The sequence below is a fragment of the Rhinopithecus bieti genome, unplaced genomic scaffold (assembly GCF_001698545.2).
Source record: "Rhinopithecus bieti isolate Rb0 unplaced genomic scaffold, ASM169854v2 scaffold_10612, whole genome shotgun sequence".
Lineage (NCBI taxonomy): Eukaryota > Metazoa > Chordata > Mammalia > Primates > Cercopithecidae > Rhinopithecus > Rhinopithecus bieti.
Window position 1 is genome coordinate 215261 of NW_016806990.1, and position 8954 is coordinate 224214.

Below are 8954 nucleotides of genomic sequence, written 5' to 3' on the forward strand. Positions count from 1 at the left end.
TTGTTGTTACACAGCTAGCGGAAAAATCTTTGCCATACTTTGAACCCAAATTATTTGAATTCTAAGCTCTTTTTTTTTTTCCTCGACATGGAAATGAGAGTTTAGGAGAAACAAGAAGGGATATTCCAAGAAGTACAGTTAAATAAATGCTATCCACAGGAAGATATTTAGCACTTAGAGTTTCTCTCATAAGTCAGTGGTTCTTGATAATTTTTAGATCATAGTCACAATGAAATATGCTGAAATCTATGTATTCTCTTCTCTAGAAAAATGCACACAATCACATATACACAATATTTAGTGTACTGTTCTGGGGGTTCCATAACCTTTGGGGCCAATTATAGGTCATGGATACACTGTTTAGGCATGGACTAGACATGGATGAAGTGAAAATGACCTCAACTAACTCTGTGACTTAGCACAACAAAAGTTTATTTCCTGCTCATGTGAAGTCCACTATGAGTCTGAGGAGCTATCAAGGGCAGTTGTCTTCAACAGAGTGCAGGCTGCTTTGATTTCATGGCTCCATCTTTTCAACAAGAGACTTCTATACTTCAGCCTGAAAGAACACATGAACACCTTAACCTATTAGCCAGAGCCAAGCAGACAGTCCATCTAATGGCTTGAAAAATGCAGGACAGTAAGCACAATGTTTGCTGCATGCTAGGGCCTCTTCCAAACACTGTTTTACTGAATGGGACATCACATTGTGTGAATGATGTATCCCTCAGGGTTTGAATTTGGCAGAAAATATTTTAAACACATTAGGGTTTATTTTAATTAATATTAAGTCTACATGAGATAGTTGCTGGCTTCGGCTGGGTGACTCAAGTATGTTAGAGTCAAGGATGCTGTACAGATTTTCCTGATGCTTGTCTAAATGGTTCCAAAGTAACTACAGGAGTTCCAGTCAAATCATACATGTTCCTGGAAATAGGGAGGAGGAAGACCCATGCAGATGGGGCTCTCTGAAGCCCTACTTGACAACTTCAGTTTCCTCAAGGGGGAGAAGATTCTGATGCTATGGAGGAAATTAACCCAATGGTTGTTAGGTGGGAAATAAGCATTTCTGCCACATGAAGTAATCTGGAAAATGAAATCTAACAAGTGAAAATAAAACTTCTTACCAAATTCTCTTACAAGTATTTGCTGTATAAATCCAGAAAAAACTGAATTGAGAAAAAGAGAATGGAAGAAATAACAGGTTTTCTCAAAGACCTCTATACCATCTTTTTCCTAAACTTCTCATTTTGTATTATTTAGTATTGTATTTTCAGCCAATGAACATGCACTATGTATGTATTACATAGTAAATGGCCTGTTGACAATGCAGAGGTCATGAGAATGAATGAGACTCAGTCACTTTAGTAGAGTTTTCAATATTTCCCAGAAGGTTGTGGTTACAAGCAGAGCCAGACAGCCAGTCCTATTTTGGGACAAAGATATCTTGCTGGAGATCACACAGTGGGTCAGCACCAGGGACAGAGTCCCCAGAATTTGAAATAGCCTGGTTGTTACAGTCTTGGAGGAATCAGTAGAAACATGTAAAGGCATATTATTTTATTTTACATTTCAAGGTACATGTGCAGGATGTGCAGGTTTGTTACATTGGTAAACATGTGCCATGGTGGTTTGCTGCACTTCTCAACCCATCACCTAGGTATTAAGCCAGGCATGCATTAGCTATTTTCCCTAATGCTCTCTGCCCCTACCCTACCCTCTTCCAACAGACTCCAGTGTGTGATGCTCCGCTCCCTGTGTCCATGTATTCTCATTGTTCAGCTCCACTGAAGAATAAATATCATGAAAAAGGCCATACTGCCCAAAGCAATTTATAGATTCAATGCTATTTCCATTAAACTACCATTGACATTCTTCACATAATTAGAAAAAAAAACTATTTTAAAATTCATATGGAACTTTAAAAAAGCTCATATAGCCAGGACAATCCTAAGCAAAAAGAACAAAGCTACAGGCATCATGCGATCTGACTTCAAACTATACTACAAGGCTACAGTAACCAAAATAGCATGGCACTGGTACAAAACTGGCACACAGACCAATGGAACAGAATAGAGAACTCAGAAATAAAACCACACATCTACAACCATCTGATCTTCAACAAACCTGACAAAAATCAAACAATGGGAAAAGTATACCCCATTTAATAAATGGTGCTAACCATATGGAAAAAGTACTGAAACTGGACCCCTTCCTTACATCCAATACAAGAATTAACTCAAGATGGATTAAAGACTTAAATGCAAGAACAATTAATATTTCACTAGTAAGGCTGCCCTCTACCAGATGTGTAATGGAGTCACAATGCAGGGCTAGGAGATGGAGGGCAGGGGATGCTGTGGCTAATTTTAACCACAGCAGCAAACACAGAAAAACCCACAAGGTCCTATAGACTCCTGACTAACCCCAGCATCAGATCTTGGTCTCTGTGGGCTGTGTGATTAATTCATAATTCAAAGCCCAAAGCCTAATTTCTATTGTGTTTGGAATCAAATTCTAACTCTGTGATTCTGATATATGAGGTTTTGCATAGTCTTACCCCTGCACAACTCTCTACCCACTACCTATTCTGTTCTCCCCTTACTTGTTATGCTGCAGATGTATCTGTCCAATCCCAGCCCCTTGGCTACGCCCCACAGGATGCCTCAGGAGCTGTGCACAGGCTATCTCATCTATTGTATGAAGTCACTCAGGAGATTTGCACAGGATATTTCATCTGCTGGATCACTCCGCCCTCAGATCTTCACAGGGTTGGTTCCTTATGTAGGTCTCAGCTTTCACATCACTCCCTCAGAAAAATCACAATCTCAGCTAATGTTGGTATCTATTTTTTATTCTTTTATTTACCTTGCTTTTCTTTCATTTCCTTAATTGTACATATCAGAATGTGTTACAATCTTATTCATCTGTTTATTTTCTTGTGTTTTAACTCTCTGTCTCCTAATGACATGTAAGCTCTAGGAAGTCAGATACTTGCTGAAGTATCACTATGAGTAAATCAGATAGCTTGTACTGGTGATTTATTTCTTTGCTCCTTTGTTGTTGTTTTACTTTGGTCAGTTGAGTAAATAAATGAGCGAATACATAAAATAGGAATCGATTCCCCAGCGTTGGGAGGATACATTAAATGTATTCTTTTTTTTTTTTAAGTTCTGGGGTATATGTGCAGGATGTGCAGATTTCTTACATAGGTAAATGTGTGCTATGGCGGTTTGCTGCACCTATCAACCCATTACCTAGTTATTAAGCCTGGAAAAATTCATTCTTTTTATAAACTTTTTTGGGGGGCAGGGCAGAGTCTTGCTCTGACCTCGGCTGAGGTACAGTGGCATGATCATAGCTAACTGCAGTCCCAAACTCTTGGGCTCAGGTGATACTCCCATGTAGCTGGGGCTACAGGCATGTGCCACCATGCCTGGCTAATTTTTTTAAAAGCTTTATTTTTGTAGAAAAGGGATCTCATTTTGTTGCCCATGTTAGTCTCAAACACGACTTCAAGCAATACTCCCATTTTGGCCTACTGAAGTGCTGGGATTACAGATTTGAGCCACTGTGCCCAGCCTTAGATGCATTTTTAAAATAATAAAATAGCTAGGTTGGCCTTATCTGAAGACTTGTTGAATGTGCCACTACATCTCTTAACATCTAGTGTTCAGCAAGACTTTTCATTCTTAGAACTCAATCAATAAAACTCAATCATAGAAAACTATTTCAAAAGACTCACTCTCTGAAAAAAAAAAAAAAAAGAAATCTTCCTAAAGAGTTTATGGGGTCTGGGGATGGTGGCTCACACCTATAATCCCAGCACTTTGGGAGGTCAAGGCAGGTGAATCCCTTGAGGCCAGGAGTTAGAGACCAGCCTGGCCAATAATAGTTAAACCCCCTGTCTACTAAAAATACAAAAAAAAATTAGCCTGGCATGGTGGTGCAAACCTGTAATCCCAGCTACTTGGGAGGCTGAGGCACAACAGTCATTTGAACCCTGAAGGCCGAGGTTGCAGTGAGCTGCGATCACTCCCCTGCACTCCAGCCTGGGCAACAAAGCAAGATTGTCTCAAAAAAAAAAGAAAGAAAAAAGAAAAAAAAATTTATTGGAAAATATTTGAGACCTGAGATCTGAACCATTCATGAGTTTCATGTTACTATTAAACATATCTTTGCTTGCTAATCATTTTCAGAGAAACCTCTAAGCTGTTTTCCAGCTTGCACTCTTTCTAAAGCCTACACAATTCAAGCAGCATGGCCCAGAGCAGTGTTGGTAAGAGGCAGACTGGGATTTGGAACCAACTCTGTTAACTCTAAAGGTCCTACTTTCACCTACTGTGTAATCCTCCTTCAAAGCAAGATTGAGGTGATGGAAAGTGTGCTGGCCAAACATTAGGTTTCTGGGTTCTAAGTCCTGTCTCTGCCAATCATAGTTTGTGGGACTTCAGACAAGTCAGTTTATCTTATTGGACCTTAATGTGAAATAATGTTAACTCCAATCCATGGCCACTAAAGTTCCTTCCAGTCCTAGAAATTCTAATACAAAGCACATGTGAGCAACATAGCAGGGCTTTCTCTGTGTCCCCACAGTGGAGTTTGATGTGCTAAGGCTCTCAGAAGCCGATTTTGATGATAACCCAAGTTACTTGAGAGATGGTCAAGCCAACACTGGCACTGGAATTCACAGATTTGATCATGGGGTTAGATGGAAACCACCAAAAACAAGAAAAAGAGAAAAGATTACCCCAAGCACTGTCAGGGGAAGCAGTATTGGAAAATGAGCTCCAAGCAGGCAAGGAATTCACCTGAAAGCATGGATGAAGGGCAGGTCTGGAATGCACCAAATGACTAGGATCAGGAGTGTCTGTAAGTGTCAGAATGTAGCAGAGAGCATTGTACAGAGTTCTACCCGGAGACTTTAATACACAGACTTTCAAATGCCATGCTATATTTACCATCAAATGCAGTCAGTTAGGAAGCAGATGATCTAAGCTTGCCTGACTGAGCTGCCACATATTGCAGGAGAGTCTCCTGTAGTGTAAAGTGGAGCAGTTTGAAAACTTGGGAAGAGAAAGAGAGTAGTGAGGGCTGTGGTGGAACTCAGCGTCAGAGGCCAGGGTAACCAGTGCCACGGTAGCAGCAGAACATGAACTACCTGGGACTCACAGAAAAGAGTAGTGCTGAGACCTGGGGAGTTTTTTTTTTCTCCTAATGTCTTTTTGGCCTGAAATAAAAGAACACACAGAAACAGTCCTTGGATTGAGTTGCGGGAGCAACAGGTCAATGAAATAAATTCTTCTTTCCCATCACTTAACTGCATGAGGACTTGAGTTAAACTCATCTAAGCTACTGATTGTTCCTCAGGATGGTTGGTGTTATCTAGAAAGCTGCCCTTAACACACCCAACCACTGAAATGTCTCCCTGCTTGAGTTGTGCTTTCTTTAGTGTCATTTAGTAGCTGTGCTGTGCTTTCAGGCTAAAGCCACATTTTTTCAAGCTAGAATTGAATTAGGGTGTGTAGCTGGAAGCCAAGAGAATGCAGTCATTTTTAAGTCAGAAGCATGGGGGAATGTGTGGCTTTGATAGTACAGCATTCAAAGTAATTGATAGTGAAGATATAAGGTCTTGGATTAACTAGAAGGGAAGAACATCCTAGGGGCCTGTGGTAGGCAGCACCATCCCCCCTCCCCCAAACATGCCCATATCCTAATCCCCGGAATCTGTTAATATGTTACCTTGCTTCGTCAAAGGACCTTTGTTGGTGCAATTTAATTAAAGATCTTGAGATGTGAAGATTACCCTGGATTATCAATATGGACTCGATGTAATGTAAGAGTTCTTATGAGGGAAAGAGCGAGGTAAGAGGGCCAGGGTCAGATGAGATGCAATAATGGAAACAGAGGTCAAAGTGATGCAGCCACAAGCCAAGGAACACAGGCAGCCCCTAGAAGCTGGAAAAGATGTGGAACAGTCTCCTCGGAGCCTCTAGAAGGAACACAGCCCTGCCGACATCTTAATTTTAGCCCTACAAAACCCAGTTCAGATTTCTGACCTCCAGAACTATATAATAATTTTTTTTGTTTTAAACCACTATATTTGTGGTGATTAATTACTGAAGCAATAGGAAACTAGCACAGTGCCATTTGCTACAATTCATCTTTTAGCAAGGATGGTGTTTAGGTCTGTCCCATTTCCATCACTACCATGCTGACATATCTGGAATCCTTAATTCGGTCTATCACTATGACCCTCTCCTGGAAAACAGAAAATGAATATCAGCTTCACAAATTATTACAAACCCACAGAAAAATAAATATAGAGAAATACAATCAAAGAACTGTATTTCAAAACAGCATGCTTTGACTGGAAGGACTAGAACGTATAAAATGTTGACAGCAGTTTTCTCTAGAAAGTGGGAGTTAGGAAAAAATTCTTTTCTTCTCTGTGCTTTTGGGCATTTCCTAAATTACACACATGTGCCATGAATTATAATGTTTATAAACCAAAGAACTTATTTTAAAAGAAAATAAAAGCAAAAGCATATCATCTGTATTGTCTCAACCTTACCCATGTCCAGCAATACTCAACCCAGCTGAGTCCTTTAACTTTTGCTCCTGGAAAAGAGGAAGAGTGGTGTTCCAGAAATCACAGACACTTCAAGAGAGCACAGATGGTTTAAGTCTCAGCTCTTTTCCTTGCTGACTGTGTGAATTTCGAACAACATTCTTAACCTACCTGAACTTTACCCCTTTGCAGAGATTTTCTGAATAAGAATTCAAGTTTAGTAAAGGCGGTTTTTAAAAAGTAGCTATTAGTTTGTATACTGCTCTTTTGGTTTAGCTTCAAAGTATATTTTTCTACCTTTTATGCCTATTGGAAAGTGACCTATCTCTAAAACCCAGTTCAAATTTCACTTCTTTTTAAATTAAGTCTTTGTGATTGTGACAATTTATGGAGAACTTACTATGTGCCAAGTACTATGACAATTGGTTTATTCACATGATTATCTGATCTCATTTTCACAACACAATGAGGTAGGTGTTATTATTTTCATTTTACAGATGACGAAACTGAGGCTAAGGAGAGGTAAGTAACTCATCCAAGACACAGGAAATGCAAAAGCTTCAATTTGAAATTGGCCAGGCCTGTCTGACTCCTTAACCCTTGCTTTTGAATACTGGCCCCTCTGGAAAGAAGCCACAACTCCCTCCTGTGATCACAGTAGCTCTTTGTTCCACCTCTGTTGAGAACTGATTTTACACTGCTTTGTTTATTCTTACTTATAGTTATTTCTATTTGTTTGGACTGAAAGCTTTTTCGGTGCAGTGTTGACGTTTCCGGAATTTTGGATTCAACAGATTTTAGCATCACATTCTGCACATAGCAGGTTTCCAATAAACATAGAGAGGCTGACAAAAATCACATTTGAAGTATTTGAAGTAATATTGCACTTCTTCCAACTTAAGGCCTGGGAGAAATCATTCAGGGCCATGCGCTCTGGACCTCCGGCCACATACGCAAGGCTTTCAGAGCCCCTGGGCTTTCTGTTCAGGACCCAGGTCCACAGTGGATGTCCAAGCCCTCCCTAAGAGGGAAGAATTGAATAGGCATGCAGGAAAATTGCCTGCCCTGTGAGTTCAAACTATTCCAGGATCACTGGTGTTGCCCCTCACAATACACTTAGGTGAGATCAAGATGTGGAAATTGAGAAAGGTCACTCTTAATGCTGGCAGGTACTTTCAATGTTAGCAGGACAGAAACAGAATAGACAGATGGCAGCATGGAACAAACACAGGGATTTTGCCTATATTCATCAACTTTCCAGCACAACAAACAGACTTTCAGTGGTTTATGACAATAAAGATTTATTTTTGCTTATGTTCCACGAGGGCTGCAGGATGGCTGCAGCTCTGCTCCAGCTGTGGGCTAATTGTATGTCTGCTCTTCTTGTCTTCTTACTCTAGGACCCAGGCTAAAGCAGCAGCTCCTACTGAGACAATCTGTTCTCAGGGCAGAACGAAGAAGTGCAAAAGCTGGACTGAACCGTGCAATTACATTTAAAGTTTTGTTTGAATATAGCAAGTGCCACATCAGTCTGTGTTGATGGATTGAGGCAAGTCACATAACCAAGCCCAACATCAGTGGGTCTGAGACATTTGCTCCTTCCAACGAAGTAGAGAGTGAGGAAAACTACAGTGAGAAAAGAGCATAAAATAGAGGTGGAAGGTGTAGAAACCAAACCTCTTAGTGACAACAGATGATAGGTGCCCAGGGCCAGCTCTGAGGATGGTGAATCCCTTCTTTTTGATGATCAGAGGTTTCCTTTACCTTTGCAACATTGCAGCCATCAGAGTTCCAGAGACAAGGTATGCAACCTGTAAAGCTCTGCATAGGAGAAGGGGCCTCATTCTCTCTCACTTTGTGGGCTACCGTTAGTGTGACCTCTTGATTCTCAGTGCTCTCTACAGAACTAACTTTATGAAACAGAGTGAATCAGAAGCAATACAGAGGGGCCCTTGCTAGGGAAATTGCCTACCTCAGAACCTTTGTCCATCTATATGGCATATAGGTCACATATTTCTACTCATACTCACAACATATACTCATACATATACACAGCTCTTTCTACTCATACACACATACACTCAAGTGTATTACATACTTAACACACGCTGCCAGTTGGGATGAGCTATAATGTGGTTTGACTAAGTTGTAAGAAAACAATATAATTAAGTTGAGAGATCTTTGTAGAAAAATATAATGGTCAGGTTTATATAAAACAAGAAAGATCTATCATGAAATTTACAACCATGCTGATACATTTAACGAAGCAGGAAGTTTTCTAAAATACCAAAAAATTCTAAGCAAGCACAAAAGCACCAAAAAATGATTGTACTTTTCCATCAATCTTCCAGTAGAATGCTCTTGATAAACATGAGTTTTTATT